General features: G+C 42.4%; 1 long non-coding RNA gene across 2 annotated transcripts in view; it reads right to left on the reverse strand.

The window, feature by feature from the left end:
• Positions 1–13,927, reverse strand: part of LOC107052021 — an 81,123-nt gene extending 67,196 nt beyond the window's left edge. For both annotated transcript variants that reach the window (XR_006938683.1, XR_005858163.2), the window contains exons 1-2: positions 13,824–13,927; positions 7,362–10,218 (exon numbers count right to left, since the gene is read on the reverse strand). This is a non-coding gene — a long non-coding RNA (uncharacterized LOC107052021). The remainder of the gene's footprint in view (positions 1–7,361; positions 10,219–13,823) is intronic.
• Between the last annotated feature and the right edge of the window lie 2,423 nt (positions 13,928–16,350).

Here is a 16,350-nt window from a genome sequence, read left to right on the forward strand (position 1 = left end):
GTCTGGATAATGATAATTTTATTGTCTTCGACATATGTACACTGAGGTCCATCCTCAGCAGGCTATGCAAATAAGGAAAAAATGATTCTTTCAGTTTAAGTCTTCCATAGAAGTGTACAAGCACACTTTATAGGCCTTCTGTTCAAAACAGAGAAAGCGATTATATTCAAGTAGTACTCGGAATATCTGGTAAATATTCTCCTTTTATGAATTACTATAGAAAAACTAATGGAAAGACAGCCTTGTGGAAATACGTAGGTCTCACTGAAAGTAACACCTCCTATTTATTTCCATGGAAATTACAACATATACAAAGAACACTATAGTACTACTTAATAGTGCTGGTTCTTGGCTACAGAACAACTTTTCAACATAGTCAACACCATTAGCTGTATATTTTCACCAGCAGTGAACAATGCACTTGTATATATATGCACGACCATATGGAACGTGGTTTATTTTACATGCCACTGCTGAAATGCACCACCCACCTCTCACTGTGTGTTCACATTCACTGTTTAATCTTCATAAAGACGCAGCAAGCATCAATGAATGCCAATGGGTGCTATTTTTTTGTACATAGTTTTGTAAGTTTTTGTTCAGGGACACACTTCTTCGTACATACACACTTCCACCTCAAACACCATTGTGTCAGACCGCTCCTCTGCTGCCATCTGTCACATAGCAACAAAATTTAGTGGAATATTGGTGGAAAGGTTCAACCCTCTACTGCCATACCACCAACATCCACCTCCGATGTTGTTGGCCAACATCATAAAATAGGAGGCGTTACTTTCAGAGCAGCCCTTGTACAGTACTGTATGTTGCAGCCCACAGAGGCCAATACAGCTGGACATTCAAGTTTTACGCTGTTCATGTATCCAACGAGCATCAGCACTGCCTTTAAATTAAATGGAACAGGCTCCAAGTCCTCAAAATTGATCTTACCATACCAGGAGTGTCAGTCAATAGAAAGATTAACATGCTGTTTTTCTGCACAGCTTTCCATGCAAGTCTTTTAAAACTTAAACGTTTAACTAAGCCTCACAGTGCCCACAGAAAGCAAACAGGTAAAAATAAACCAATGTAAAGCCCTAAGCTTGAACCCAGAAGCAAATGGCACAGATACACACATTCTCCTGCAGATTGAATGGGAGGCTCTGAAGATCATACAAATGTAAACTTAGCAGACATGACAAACTGTGCCACAGGCCAAAGCGCTAACTTTTGCCACTTGGAAAAGCAGCAATTAAGCCAGTAGACCCAGGGAAAGTTACACTAAACGTGTACAAAAGTAGCTATATGCGTATATACAAATTACCTTCAGTTATTGTTCAGCAACATGTTACAACATGCCACCATGGTTTAAGACAAAAAGGGTGGAACAAAACCATATCAGACCACCAGCCAGGAATTTAGGGACAAAATTCAACAAGTTCTGGCTATCACATCTGGGTCACTTCCACCCATCCAGGCAGCTTTATGCTGACAGACACATTCAAAACCTCAATTTCTTCTCTTGCCCATAAGAGAAAAGCTACCACCTATTCTCTTGTAGGAACGGTTGTGTAAAATTTAGTTCCCCCCTTGGAAAAAGCTCTTTAGGTGAAACATCTTCACGAAGAAGATGTCTTCAGCACTAGCAAAAATGTTCCTCAGCATTCCATTAGCAGGCCTCTCACTCAAAGAGGCTGAGAAGGCTGGCAGCTGAGGCAGTTCAGCCATACAAGGATACCAGCACTGTGATTATTTTCCCTATTTGGAAGATTACCACTTCACTTAGCATGTCAGCGGAGTTAAAGTAAACTCTATCACATTTGTACCAATAAATAAATAAATAAATAAATAGGTGGTCGACACTTAATTTCACCCCTCAGGGATATCCCTTTTATCCTTGCAGCAATTTTTAATGTGCAGGGAACATACCCCCTCCCACCTGGAAGTTAATTAATCTTTGAAGACAGCTCCCCCCTGCACGCTGACCAAGAGCCAAGAGCAGCTCCAGAGCCAGGTGTCTCCCGGGGGGTGAAGAACAGTACATTTTTCCCCAGGCAACATGGATAGGAACGAAGCAAATTTCATGCAGAGGTTGAATCAAAGCATTTGTCCCATGAAGCAGCAAAACTGCCTCTGACAAGTTCTTTGCAATAGCAGGCAAAGTACTGTTGGGACTACCAATAGCCACATACAAGAAAAAAGTTGACTCACCCAACCGGAGATGAGGATCTCCAACTGTAGAGCACTCCTTCTTACAGAGATTCTGCCCTGGAGATGTTCTCCCTTCGGGGGCTCAACCTTAAATGAGGTCTCAGAGTCCACCCCTTCGGGTCAGGTGGTGAGCACAGGTGCAGACAGTGTTCACAGGTGCAGACAATGAAGTGCACAGCCCTTCACCAGGTGCTCAATCATCAGTTCAGGCCGTAACCTAACAGTTCTCTTACATAAGGGTAATACATAAGGGTAATACTTTCATACTGATCAGAAAACAAATCATTTATCTCATTTTAGTTAGAGACAGGGAGATCTGTTCATGTTCAATTTAAAAAAGTGCAGTAGTTTAATGGGAGTTGTATGCAGCAATGCCACTGTGAGTCTTGCAGTCATTTTGTACACCAAAAAAAGAAAAAAAAAATCAGCCTTTCATTAGGTCTATTACATTTCTTAATTTGTTTTAGACTGTTCACTTCCTTGTTATTGTTTTAAATTCACAGGGGATAATTTTAAGCTAATCTTCTCATCTTTTGTAGGAAGCCCTCATCAATAAACACTGAAAGGATGATTAAAATATCACTCCATGTAGAACAAACTAAGTAAAAATTACTGTGGGGAGTAAATTACCCTAACGGAGATGTAACACCAATGCCTTAATTTTATGAAAGATTTATTATTGAGAAGAAAAGAAAAGAGGGAGAGAAGAAAACCCGTACTCCTAAGCTGTAAGACTATAAGCAGGTATTTGTCAAAATAGTTTTTTAAGCAGATAAACGATACGCTTTGGTCTAACACATCTTCATTCATGGTGAAGGAATAACTCAGTGGAGAAAAGTGGTACAAGCCTCATCAGCAGTGCAAGCATATGCAACATATCTATTCCTCTGCTCTTCCAAGAGCTTGGAAGATCTGCTTGCCTTTGACTCTTGCCTTCAAGTATGCACAGTTAGGACATCGAGCTGAACACAGAGGAACAAGCTCTTGTGGTAGGACACAAGGGAGTTACTTCTATCACCCAGGCAGCTGTGGGGTGCAGTTTGTGCCTGGTATGGCAGTGGGATGGACTGGTGAATGCTAGCAGGACAGCTGCTTTGCACAGCCTGAAGCCAGAGTTGCAGAAGGGGATCCTGAGCTTCACACAGGGTTGTGTCTGTCTGGAAGGCAGCTTTCAGGACAGAGCTTGACATGCCTGCTTGAATCACAGTTCCAGGTTACCAAGGCACAGAGCTCCATAACTCTTAATTACATCTTAGTAAGCAAGAGAGAAGTTCACCCTAAAATTGACAAGCGCTTTAATTAAAACACAGGCATCTAAGCTGAATTTCACTAGCTTGGTTATTGTTTGTTTTCAGGGAGTTTTCTTTCACTGCTTTTAGTTTTGCTCCTGGTGAGGAGGATTGCAAGCACTGGGATGGCAGCAGCTGAATCAAATGCAAAGCAATCAACAAACTGCAAGAGGAGGCTGTCTTTCCTTGAATACATTCCTACCCAAATTTGGAACATCATCAGTAACTAAACAAGATTAAAGTGCAAAAAAATCAGACTAAAATGAGCACCAACGTGCACAAGTTTCCTCCCTTGGGAAGGCACCAAGCTTTAAAATATGGCAGTAAAGTGATCAGACCAGGGTAATGTTTCTGTCCTCAAGCCCAGCCTGCTGGAAAGCAGCGGTGCTGGCTCCCTTCAACCTTTTGTCTCTCACTGAGTGGTAGCACTGCTTAAAAATACTCTGGTGCAAACACTTCAAGGTTGAGTGGTTCCTGGGTTCATCTTCCACTAACAATCTTAAGTCCAGGAAGTTTGGATTTGTCTTTTTGTTTTTCATCTTTCCTTTAATTCCCAACCTAACAAATGATCATTTATTCTCTTGAAATGCTTCTAGTATTGCCTGTCTAGTTATTCACCTTTGATTTGTATGAAACCAGAGATAGCTGGTTTATGCGCTTGTCAAGTTGATTTTTGGCACTTGCAAAATCAAGTTGTAAACTTTAGGGATATTTTTAACTCTTAAACACTGATATATCGCAGGAGAGATCATGGAGCCACCGTGTCCAGTGCTTGTTCCCATACCCAAGCCCAGGGGCCTCCCTCAGCCTTACCCTTTTTGCAGCCCTCTGTCTGTTTCTGAAGAGGCTCCAAACGCTGCATAGCTGCCCGACAAGCCCTTCTTTCCCACTCCTTGCAGGATTTCTCAGTGATTGGCTTGTTGCTCCCCCTCCCCATGCCCCTGCTCCACAAGGATTTCCCTAGGAACATTCTTATTTCTGATATATTGAATTTCTCCCATTCTCCTCTATGAAAACAGGCACATAATTCATTTATTTATTCACCGATGTCTGCTACCTCTGTTACAAAATTACCCTTTCCATTTTACAGAATCCCCATTGCCCCATTCGTTTCTTATTCTTTATCTACTTGAAATATCTCTTATTTATTTTTACCTCTTGTCCAATTTTCATTTTACTTTCTATCTTTGCTACTCTTATGCCTTCTTTAACATTTTCTACTTTATTCTGTAATCTTTTCAGGTCCCCTTTGAGTCTGATCTTTCATAATTCCCGTGCCCTTTGCTGCCCCTCTTCCCTCTGGAAAGTCCCCGTTAGCTGCAGCAGCCTTATTTTACTTTTACAGCGAAGCCCTGCTCTCATCCCAGCACAATAGCCAAACTCCTATTGATTTCAGTGGAAATGGGACTCTTGGAGTGTTTACGGCTTTGAACAACACATAAACCCCAGCTCGTGTGGGAGACAACATAATTAAGCTATAAGGCATGACATACCACGTCACACTGCTGATTAATGTGTGCACTGGGTGTGTAATAAATGCAAGCCTCCAGCACACCTGAGGTGCACATTAATCAGCCCTATTGTACATCCTGATCATTATGAAACGGGTTCTTAAAACATTAAAATGGCCTATTCTTTTTAGTAGCAGCAATAATTAATCGGAGTAGAGAGCTTCTCTCGCATCCACAACTCCACAGGGCTGCAGCAACTTTTGCAGCTCTGTTCCTTTATACTGCAGAAATAAAGACAGGCTTCACTATTTGCATGGAAAATCTGCTGATTTACCTCTTTGCCTCTGTCACAGCGTGGGGGTAACATGGCACGGTGGGGGCCAGGGCCCCCTCTGCTGATGAGGGAGGGTGAGGGAAGGCCTGTTTCACTCAGTTGACATCCCCTAGAGGTGCTGAGCTCCTGCCTTGTATTACCACTCAATGCAGACGTGGTTACATCCCACCTATACATACTCTGATAACCACAGTGTGTCCAAGAAGATGCTCTAAGTGGGACCGTGTTGCAGTTCAGACACCATCTGCACTGTTATTTGCCCAGGAGAGCATTGACAGCCATGCTTGGACTCAATCACAGGGGGGGGTCTTCAGCCCAATAAACTGGAAATCATAGCCCTGTTGACCTATATCAGATGTGTTTTGCACAAAGGACTGAGTGGGCTTTGCTGTAACATGGCTCAACCTCTGCAAGGCCTTGCGTGCAGCCACGTGGGCCCGGCCTAGTGCCAGCTCAGCTCAGCTCGGCCCTGCTAACATCCCACGCTTCCCTCACACAGCGCTGGGCTCAAACGTAGCCTCCGGCGCTTCCCCGAGCAGACACCTTCAGACTCAGCATCTAACATCGTTCTCCTGTAGCTATACCCTCCCTGAGGCCTTTGATGGCCGCCCTCCTGCTGCCTGCATGCTCTGCAGGAATCTAATAGCTGGGGATGCTGAGACCGCAGGCGTCAGAACACCGCGCACGCACACACCTGGATGCAGCCTGGTATTCCTGACATGAAGCCCTGTCCCACCACCCAGCAACCAGCTGCTGAAGCCCCTGCTCCTTGCACTGCCCCTGCTAGTTCTGATTGACCTCCCCTCCTCCCCTGGATCAGTTTTGCAGCTTTTCAGTGCTGAATGAGATAAATAAGGAGCAAGCGATAACAGTAACATAAGCAGAGCTGTCTTTTTCATTCTAGGAGAATAGCGTGTGCTTCAAGCAGAAGCTGGAATATAAGCATTTACTACTTAGAGCTGAATTTAGGAAATACAGAAGAAAATAGTAGTATGCAGAGTGTTTATATGAAATGCAGCCTGAGATTGCAAGTTTCTAGGACTGAGCAGAACGTTACAGTTTCTAAAACATGCAAGCTATCTGCCAGCAGGTTGGTGAGGCCCTGGCACTGCTGCCCGGAGCTGTGGGTGTCCCATCCCTGGAGGTGCCCAAGGCCAGGTTGGATGGGCAGCCTGAGCTGGTGGGGGGCAGCCCTGCCCATGGCAGGGGTTGGGGCTGGGGAGGATTCAGTTTTAATGCTTTTTTAAAAAAAAAAAAAACTAAAAAAAAACCCACCAAAAACCCATGAATCACACTTCTGGCTGTGACTCTCTGCTCTCCAGGTAGTAAGAAAATTTCAGAAGTTTTTTTGTAAATAGCTTCCAGCAGAGAATGATTAGCATGAAGACTGATTGTGTGATTTGCCATAGTATATGGTAAATGTTTTCTGCAAGTGAATAAAGGCACAATCCTGCTCTGTGGGAGGGCTGATTTAACTGCTCCACATATCCCACAAAGAAAAAAAAAGAAAGGATGTTGTTAAGAAGCTAGGAAAGAAGTACTAAGCATTTTCTGTTCCACTGCAGAAGGTCAGAACAACCTAGCACTGTTATGGTAACATTCTAAGTTAAACAGCTGTAATTATAGGTACAATACATTTCCAGTCTTAACGCTGAGAGAAAGTACCACATTTGATGTCAGTCATGCATTTAGTACTGAACAATCACAGGTAATTGCCAAGGCTGATAGGGACTGGTGTCCCCACCTCTCCTATGGCAATGGCAAAGACATCTCTTCTGAGGATTTCAGTCCTGTACAGCCAGGTTGTGCTTCTAGGTTCACCAGAGGTGTAAGTTTCGTTGTATAAAAACACAGATATCTTCAAATGTACAATAAGGTGCTAATTTCATCACAGACCATGCTTCTTACGCTCACATCCTTTCACTAAAATGACAAAAGGCCTTTCCTCTATTTAGCAAACACACTACTAGAAACCCTCAGCATATCCCTGCAATAATAACAGTAATAAAAAGATATTTTAGAGGAAAGGCATCCAATTCAGAAAAAAAAAATATCTAAATTAACAGCATATTTCAATACCTTTGCTGACACGATCTCATTTTCTGTGATGAAACATTTATTTCAGATGAAAGTAAACAGGGTGCTTGTCCAGGAACCCAGGGAAGCGTGCAAAGTCTCCAGAGTGTCTGTCATAGAATAAAAATAGAATGAAAAGATGTATCTGTCTTGGTTCTCCAGTTCTTGCAATGCACAGCTAACGATATTAGGAGACTGGTTTTCTCCTTCACCAATACTACAACTCCGTTGAGAACTGGGGCAAGGCAGAGACCTCTGTAACACCTTCACAACAGGGAATAGGACTGCCCTCTAAACTACCTGGAAGGACGTTGTGGCAAGGTAGGGGCTGGCATCTTCTCCAGGATAGGAGATAGTGATAGGACGAGAGGGAACAGCCTGAAGTTGCTCCAGGGAGGTTCATGTTGGGTACTGGAAAAGCTTAAAGAGTGGTCAGGCACTGGCACAGGCTGCCTAGGGAGGTGGTAGAGTCACCATCCCTGGAGGTGTTCAAGAAGCATGTAGTACTAAGGGACATTGTTCAGTGGGCAACATTGGTGGTAGGCGAGTGGTTGGATGTGATCATCTTAGAGGTCTTTTCCAACCTCCATAAGCTTGACATGTTGTTGTAAGGAATTACTGACCCAGAATGCGGTTATCTGAGCTGAATTCCTTGTCTCAGGCTCCATACACAAAAAAATGGGTGCCAGTTGCTTATCGCTCAGGTAATCAATTACCAGAAAAAGTCATTAAAAGCTACAATTTAATTAGCAAAAGCTGAACTGCAAAGCATAGGCTTAAAGCAATTCAGTCTTTACTTCAGTCCCACTGATCTTCACACAGATTTTCCACACGTGCCAAAAAAAAAATCATAATCCACTCTGCAGTGACATTATAAGAAAACCTGGGTATGATTTCCCCGCCTGATTTCATTTTTGCCTATCCTACTGTAGCTGATAGTACCCATGCACTAACATTGTTCTCCTTGCTGCTTTAATTTGAGCTCAGAGCCTTCCTAAACTGATTTTATGCTTGCTTAAGAAATCGTGTTGCTTCCAGCAAGAGATAGTCATCAGGGGAAATGCTCTCAGTAAAAACTATTTAATCTTCCTACCCTTGACCTTTCAGTTCAAAACATTAAACAAATCACAAGCTATTACTTGTATTTATTAGATCATTAAAAGCCAAACCCACCAAGCCCGTCCCAAAAGTCACGCTGGAGAAGGAGAGCCCAAAGCGAGAAGAACTAGATAATTATGGTACAAAAGACCAAACACAAGTGAATTATTCTCGTGACATTTTCCATTCTTGTTACCATCTTTGTAATGAAAATGAGGTGTCAGAAGCTTCATTTCTCATACCTAAAGTTTATGTGATTTCAGTTATGTGCTACATTACTTTGAGGTTTTCAATATTTGGAAGTTGGGCCAGCTAGCCATTCCCCTAAATTTCTGATTACAGACTTAACAACCCATGGAAGAGGGATAGAAAGCCCAGTTCATCAAAGCACACTTCTTAAGCAGAGCTGACAATACCTGGCTGTTGAGGAATGCATTTTAAGACTCAAGTTCAACTCCTCGGACTTCATAAACATATAGATACTAAAAAAATTCCATGTAGTAGCTGTACTGTGGTCTGTGCCCATTAAAAAGCAGCACACGGAGAGAAGCCATGGGTTATCTCCACAGTGATTGCTAGCAGGTACAAGAATAGTTGCTGTCACCACACCACGGGGCCAAGACCACAATGAAAACCCATGGGTCATGCCGAGGCACAGCCTCAAAGAATGACCAAGTCCACAGAAAAGAAAAAAAACTGGTATCTCAGTCCACATTTTTCCTTCCTGTCTTCTGGGTGATCCGGAGCTGGGCATAACACCACAAGTCCCCTAATATTTCTTGTGACTTTGGCTCTTCTGAAGGACACAAGGGATGCTTTGAGCCAGTGGATAGGAGGAACATGAGTCTGAGGCTTACAGCGTGTGAACCCAATTCAAACTCCTTTCAACAACCAGAGCCAATGCTGAAGCGTGTCCTCGATGGCAAAGATTCTCTATTTTAAGGGCTCCAAGATTACTTGGTGCTTTGTTTCTAATTACCTCACTTGGCTTTTAACTTCTCTAGGACAGAGGGGGCTAAAAAGAATTTTAAGTGGCATAAGAATCCTCCAGTGCAGAGGGAAACGTGTACTTTCAGGAGCAGGAGATTTTAAAAATCACCGCAATTGAAAGATTTGTCAGTGCTGTTGGTATTTTAAATGAAGAAGCTGTTAGGAGAAAAGGACAACGCAGGGTGATTTGTTCTCTTCCAGCGACGGTTTCAGAGAAGAAAAGGCATGAATTCCCCTTGCCATCATCTGTTCTGAACTTCAAATGAGCAGTGGAAAATTCAGAAGGACCTACTCTATCAGTGTACCCTCAGAAATACTTCCATGTTCAACATGGCCACCTAACAGCATTTACTCATCTGCCTCTGCTGATGTCCATTTCTGCAGAAGGACCTGCAGCACGTTAACTTGAAAGGCTAAATTTTGAGCAGTTGGCACAAGGGGTAAAAAGTACGTAGCCGTGAAGAAGTGGAAGATATTGTTCAGGTGCAAGTAAAATATATCTAAGTATTGGACTTACAAGCGTAGAATCAAAAGAAAGTGACAAAGCCTTATCTCAAATACACTTTTTAACAACTACTTATCTTCACACTGAAAGAACCGTGAGCGTTCTCACTCTGTGCAACAGCCCAAGGTGATGCAGAGCAGATGGGAGGGACGTGGCTGGGTGCTTTGCCCTTCCCCAGCAGAGGAAGGTCAGCTAGCTTCCTGGTATGGCTTATGACAATGCTGAATTTAAAACTCTTCTTTTGGAAGGATTCTCAGCACGAGGAGCCTAAAGAAAATTTAACGAGATTTGCTGTTATTGCTTGTGATATTGCTGCTGGTATTTGGACAAAGACATTAAAGGGTGTGAGGAAAAGGCTGTTATGCTCATAAATAGGAAGCTTCTACGTTATGCTTTCACCTGACCTTTGGCTGTGTATAATTAGTTGTTCTTAGGAGGCCTACTGACATCCCATGTTCTCAAATTTTATAGCCAACCCTCAATAATAAGGTGAGGATGACCAACATTTGCTTCTAAAACAGCCAACTTGCTATTAATTTCACACTACCCCGCTAAGCACACATAACAGTGCTGGTCTTGCTCTCTGTTAATAATTACGAAGAGAAATCAGACATTTCTTACGAATCAGATTACAAAAATGCAGCAGAGACACACACAAGGACATAAAAATTCCAATGAGATAAAAGCATCCCTGTTTGCACAGCAATTCTGCTTCATTAGACTCAATGTTTTTTCATTATATTCAATGCCATTTAGTTTTGATGTTCATTTCAAGGCTGCTTATTTATACAAAGTGAGAGAGGGAGAAACACAGTAAAAACTCTGTTGATTTCAATGTTGAAATGGGTTTAAATATGCAATAAGGTGTATATACATGTTCTAGGTAAGAAAATGGTTTGCTTACTACAGTTCTATCTTAAAATTAGAGTGGAGCTCAAGTATCAGATACAAATCCCACAAGAAAAAGGCATTCTTAATTGAGACAGCTAAAAGACTATTCAAAAATACGGAATAGAGAGACACTTCTGCATGCCTCTCTATTTACACATAGCTTGTTAGATGAATTTCACTCCTATTTGGGGCTTGAAAGAAGCCTCTTTTCTCAGGGCTTGATTTCACTTGTTAGTACCAAGGCATGCATCCAACTGGTGTCTTTTGCCAGTGGCCGAAATCCAGGGGACATGGGCTGCTACCTTTTAGGCATCACTGTTGTTGGCTCCCTGCTACACCATCAAGTTACTTAACTTCTCGTAATGCTTTTTATTGAATTTCTTACAAACAGCAGCTCAAACCCACTAAGGATTTAATTTTTCCTTTGATTGTACTCCATGCGTGGAGTAGAGTTAGCTCCTAAATCAGTGAAGACAGCTTGTGCATCACTCTGACCTCACAGCAAAGCCGACGTTAGCAGGGGAGCCATGGCAGGACTACACAAGATTCCCTCCTAGTCAAGGGTTTTGCAGTTTCTTAAGCAACAACAACAAAAAAACCCTCACCACCTTGTGTGGTGTTTCAGAGCAGAGCAGAACACAGGCACAGACAGCTGTCACAGCAGCGATCGGAGCCATTTCCCTCCATCCTCTCTGCACAGCTCGTGCAATCGTGGCTGATTTTAAAGGCAATCAAATACTGCAAGTCTCTAAAAATGAGAATAATAAGAGGCACCAAGGGAGTCAAATTCCCTTAGTGATCACTGGAGATTATCTTAAATAAGACGATTCAGTACGAGCCAGATATCAAATGTAATAACTCATGCAAAATAGCCTTTTATGGAGAACCAGAAGCACAGCAGTTATTTGGCATGTATAACCTTTTTATAGTGAAGAATACATTGTAATTATTTAGTCTTAAATAAGTAATCACTTTTTTCCTCTTTCAATATTCTGCAAATAATTATATTACTTAAGGTTCATTAACTGTTTCCAGCAGAATAACCAGCTTTATTTGATTAGCTAGATGAAGCTTTTTAGTTACTTTATTTCTTTCCATCGCTGATTAAACATTAGTTTCAGAAGATTAGCAGCTATTTTCTTCCAGTCAATATGCTCTCTAGTTTATAATCTCTTCTGGGGGAGTAAAAAAATATAAGCAGTAAATCACACTGAAATTCTGTAATTACTTAGAGGAGACATCAGTGAGAAATAGGGCTTGCTGTCTTTCAGCCACTGTCCTGCCCTTTGCAGCAGCAACGTTGAAATGCTCAAAAGCAAAATGAGTGCCAGCTGTAAGGAACCAGGTTCTCCTGCTACACTCGTTACTGAGAGGGAACTGAGCTCTGGAATTCCTCGTTGGGCACTGGTGTGAAATAAGTACAGACCTGATATAGTACATAAGCCGTGTACTCCACTCACCTAGCTTTGCTGCCAAAGCACATCACTTGGCAGGATGAAATATGAAGTGTTACTCTCCCGATCCAATTCTAGCACATGGAAATGAACATCATATTACAGGCATCAAATGTTCAGCATTTATGTTTTTTTCCTGCAGCAGTGCACTCTACATGTTTTCTGTGCAGCAAGTGGGAAGCAAACAAGAACTTTACAGTGAGAGTGACAGAGCACTGGAACAGGCTGCCCAGAGAGGTCGTGGAGTCTCCTTCGATGAGGGTATTTGAGACCCATCTGGATGCTTACCTGTGCAACCTGCTGCAAGGAACTGCTTTAGCAGGGAGGTTTGACTCTGATCCCCAGAGGTCCCTTCCAACCCTTGCAGTTCTGTGATTCTGTAAACCTCACGCCTGCATGCTTTGGCTTCCCAAAAGACACAGAGCATGTAAAGCCTGTACATGTGAGGATACAAGTTGGTTTACAGTTGGACTAGATAGATGACCTTGGAGGTCTTTGCCAGCCTTGGTGATTCTAAGTCACCTTGCAGAAGATCACAATGAGCTTTCTGCCATCATAACACTTAGAGCCAGCTGGAGACAAGCTCAGAGATGTGACAGTCCACCATTTTTGGCAGCCACCAGGCCTTGCAACAGAGCTGCCTTAACACATGGTGTCAGAGCGCACGCGTACCAGTAGGCAGGGAAAGCTGCTACCTACAATTCATCCCTGCGTTCAAGAACTACATTCCCTTACAGAATCCCATCTAACTTCCCCCACGCTGAAGATCTGGACAGCCCACAAAAAAAAGAATGACCAAGGGATAACATAACTCACTGCATTACTAAACTCATCGGCTTTGTAGAAACAAGATTCAAAACACATTTGCTTCCAGCTACTGTTTTATCTTTTTTAAATTCTAGTAAATGAACTCTCTGTGCCTACAAAGCTTGCGAATGTAAGCATTAAGTTTTACATTTCCCTCCACAGTAAAGAAAGAAATACTATCTCTGCCTGCTTTGCCAGTTAATTTTTGCACCCTTTGTGAGCCATCATTGCCTGCAGCAGAAAAGCCAGAGCTTTCTCATCTGTCCCTGAAACACATTCCCTTGGAAGCAGGCAGAACTCAGCCAATACATTTGCCTACTCTGACATGCCGTGAGCTCAGGGTAATGGATATTAGCAGGTGGGTCATAATCAACATATGGATTTTTAGTGAAGTCATGAATCTATTTCACAATAGGTAATAAACATCCAGTATGAAAATCCAATTGATTTCATCCCCAAATTACAACCTTTCTACAGATTGCCATTTTTAACAACTATTTATTGTTACCTATTCTGTGCTCAAGGCCTTCTTGTGCTTGTATCATACAAACAGAGATCTGAACCGTCAGTCATGTCAAAGACCATTTTATGTTTGGCAACGTAAGTCGACTTTACTGTAAGCTACATCTGTACTTCTCACCAGGTCTTTGAAGACTCAGGTGTAAGTCAAGTCAAGGTAGATCTCTGCCTGTGCCTATTTTGACAACATACTCAACTTACCAGAAAGCTGCAGATGCGTCAAATGGCCAAAAGCAGGGAGTAAATCCTGACCGCTGAAATTCCTGCTTTTGAGTTGTTGCCATGCTGCTTTTCGTTTGTTTTCTGAGCACAGGTATGACACACGATGCATGACCTGATGACACAAAGGCCCCTTTTGATCTCTTTTGGTGCACCGGTGGACACGGGCTAGCCCTGCCCACTGCATCCAAAGTAAAATAACTCACTGCTAGTACAGAATCAGTCGTATACCTTCATGTAAGTACGGAAAATGGATGTGATCAGAATATCTCATCTGAATTCCTATACCAAATATGAAGCACATGACCATACAACAGTCCCTGCAGCAGCGGGAACTGCTGTACAGGTGGCTGACAGGCAGATGTGGAACATAGCCTTCTGTTATTTACACAAATCAATACCTAACCAGCTGATACACCGAATTCAGGCACCATTTAACACAGCTGTCAGCACAGTTATTTACATGATGCCTTCAAGCGTTATATATGTGCTCCTTTTTTTTTTTTTTTTCCTTTACAGTGGGTAAAATCCATCTAGAATTCAGCAAAACGTTCCCAACTATTGTCTGGGTATTGCAGGAAGGATGAAAGAGAGACACCAAACCATTTTTATTTCTTTTTAGGCAAGCGATGGGGTCATGAAGCAAGAAAAGATTTCAGCCTCTCATTTCCTGACTGCGTAATTGTTTCCTAAGTCAGAGAGAACGCGTTACAAAGGAAGGGCTCTATGTGGGCTTGTGTAAAGGATAAGGGAAAAATGATAGCAGGTGGTTACTGCAGTTCCTCTATTCCCAGAGCAAAATCAAAGCTAAGAGATAACTGTTAAGTTCTGTCTGTGAAGCAAGGTTTCTCCTTTAAACATAATACAAATAAGGCAGGCATTGCTAGAACAATGTTTTTGGGTTGGCTTTGTTGCCTGTTAGGCAAAGCAGGTTTCAACACTCTAGTGACAATGCTCTATCTGGAAGAGCAGTCAAAAAACACGAGTTCTTCAGGATTAAAGGCACAAGGATTTTTTCATTACGTTGTTAACTGTGTTGTTCCATTTCCAGGTCCCTGAAAATCTGGCTTGCAACAAAGCCAGAGAATGAAGCCAACAACAGTGAGTCAGATACAGCACTGATGTCAGACACTAACTCCATTGACCCCACTGAGTTACTCCTGCAACCACAGTAAACTGGCATCAAGAGCAAGCTCCATTCACAGCTGTAGCTTTGCCAGCCAGTAAGAGAAGGTTCTTATTAAGCAGAGACTCTTAATTAAGGAGTGCAGCTCAGAATTTTAGCCAGCATTAACTGGCAAAGGTTTCTTGACTGTAATTCTCTCTAAACTTCTGAAAATTTCTTTTTTAATCTAATGGGTTTGACAGCCATTTCACAGATGCTCCCTTCCTTCTGCTCCAACCCTCTGCCGGCTCTGCCCTGCTTTTCTACATTTTGTTGATAGATCAGATCTCTGAAAACTATCATTTGCTCTGAAAGTCCCACTACACGCTCTTCGCCTGTGACTTTTTTGTTCCATTTACTGTTATCTTGGCTGAGTAAATGGCAACTCCTTTGATATCCAATGAGTTTGTGAACTGCCCACTTACAAAACAAGCCTCTAGTCCTCATGGCCAGAGAGAAGCTGGCAGAACGGGGAGAATGTAGATCTTAAATGTTAAAAGAATGCACAGCAAACTCTGACATTTATCCCTTTCCCCCAGTGTCTAGATTTGAGGGAGCGTGTTCACAATAAGTTCCTATGGCACCCTGCATCAGGATGACATTGCACCTTGGTAATTTAGGATTTTCTCTCTCTGCTAGCTGTTGTTATGGTCTGATTTTATCTGTTCCATCTGTGAAGTGCAATGAATTTCCGTTAGACTTTATAGTAACTGTCCTCCCAGTTTAAATCTTCCCAGAGAACCTGTTTACCTGTGCTTACCATGCAGGCTGTGGTGTAATAAGTCATTTAAATGAACTGACGCTTTGGTTGTAAAACATCAATGGCTGCTGACCAAGAACACTACTGCAGTATAAACAGGAAACGTTCACATTATAAGCATTGTACACTTGCATTAAATGCACCTTCTAGGGTTAAATCTTTCATGCAGTGACAGAGGTAGTGAAGGGGTTCCTTTGTGTTTATGGAACATATGCAGTATGAGTACATGGGGTCATCCTAAATGTGACAGGATCTGGAACCTGACAGTGGGCAGACTCTGCTCTGATTGGAACAGTTCATTACGGCTCTTCTTGTTTTTACTGAAACAAGTAAAATTTGAGCATTCTTCAGGAGCCAAACACATTTTATGGGTACTGAGCTGACTGAAAGTCACTTGGACAAGGAATGAACCACAGGTCTCCATTAGGGTTCTTTGCCAAAGGCTCCAAGTGGGGCTCTTCTCCCCAGCTGCAGCGTAGAACATGTATTTTACATCACGTCCCAGAGCTACTGCATGGGCTATCTCCCGCTTAATTTGTTGAAAAGCCTGTTGTTGTTCAGGACTCCATACAGAATTGTTCTTC

The sequence above is a fragment of the Gallus gallus genome, chromosome 3 (genome assembly GCF_016699485.2).
Source record: "Gallus gallus isolate bGalGal1 chromosome 3, bGalGal1.mat.broiler.GRCg7b, whole genome shotgun sequence".
In the NCBI taxonomy this organism is placed as follows: domain Eukaryota; kingdom Metazoa; phylum Chordata; class Aves; order Galliformes; family Phasianidae; genus Gallus; species Gallus gallus.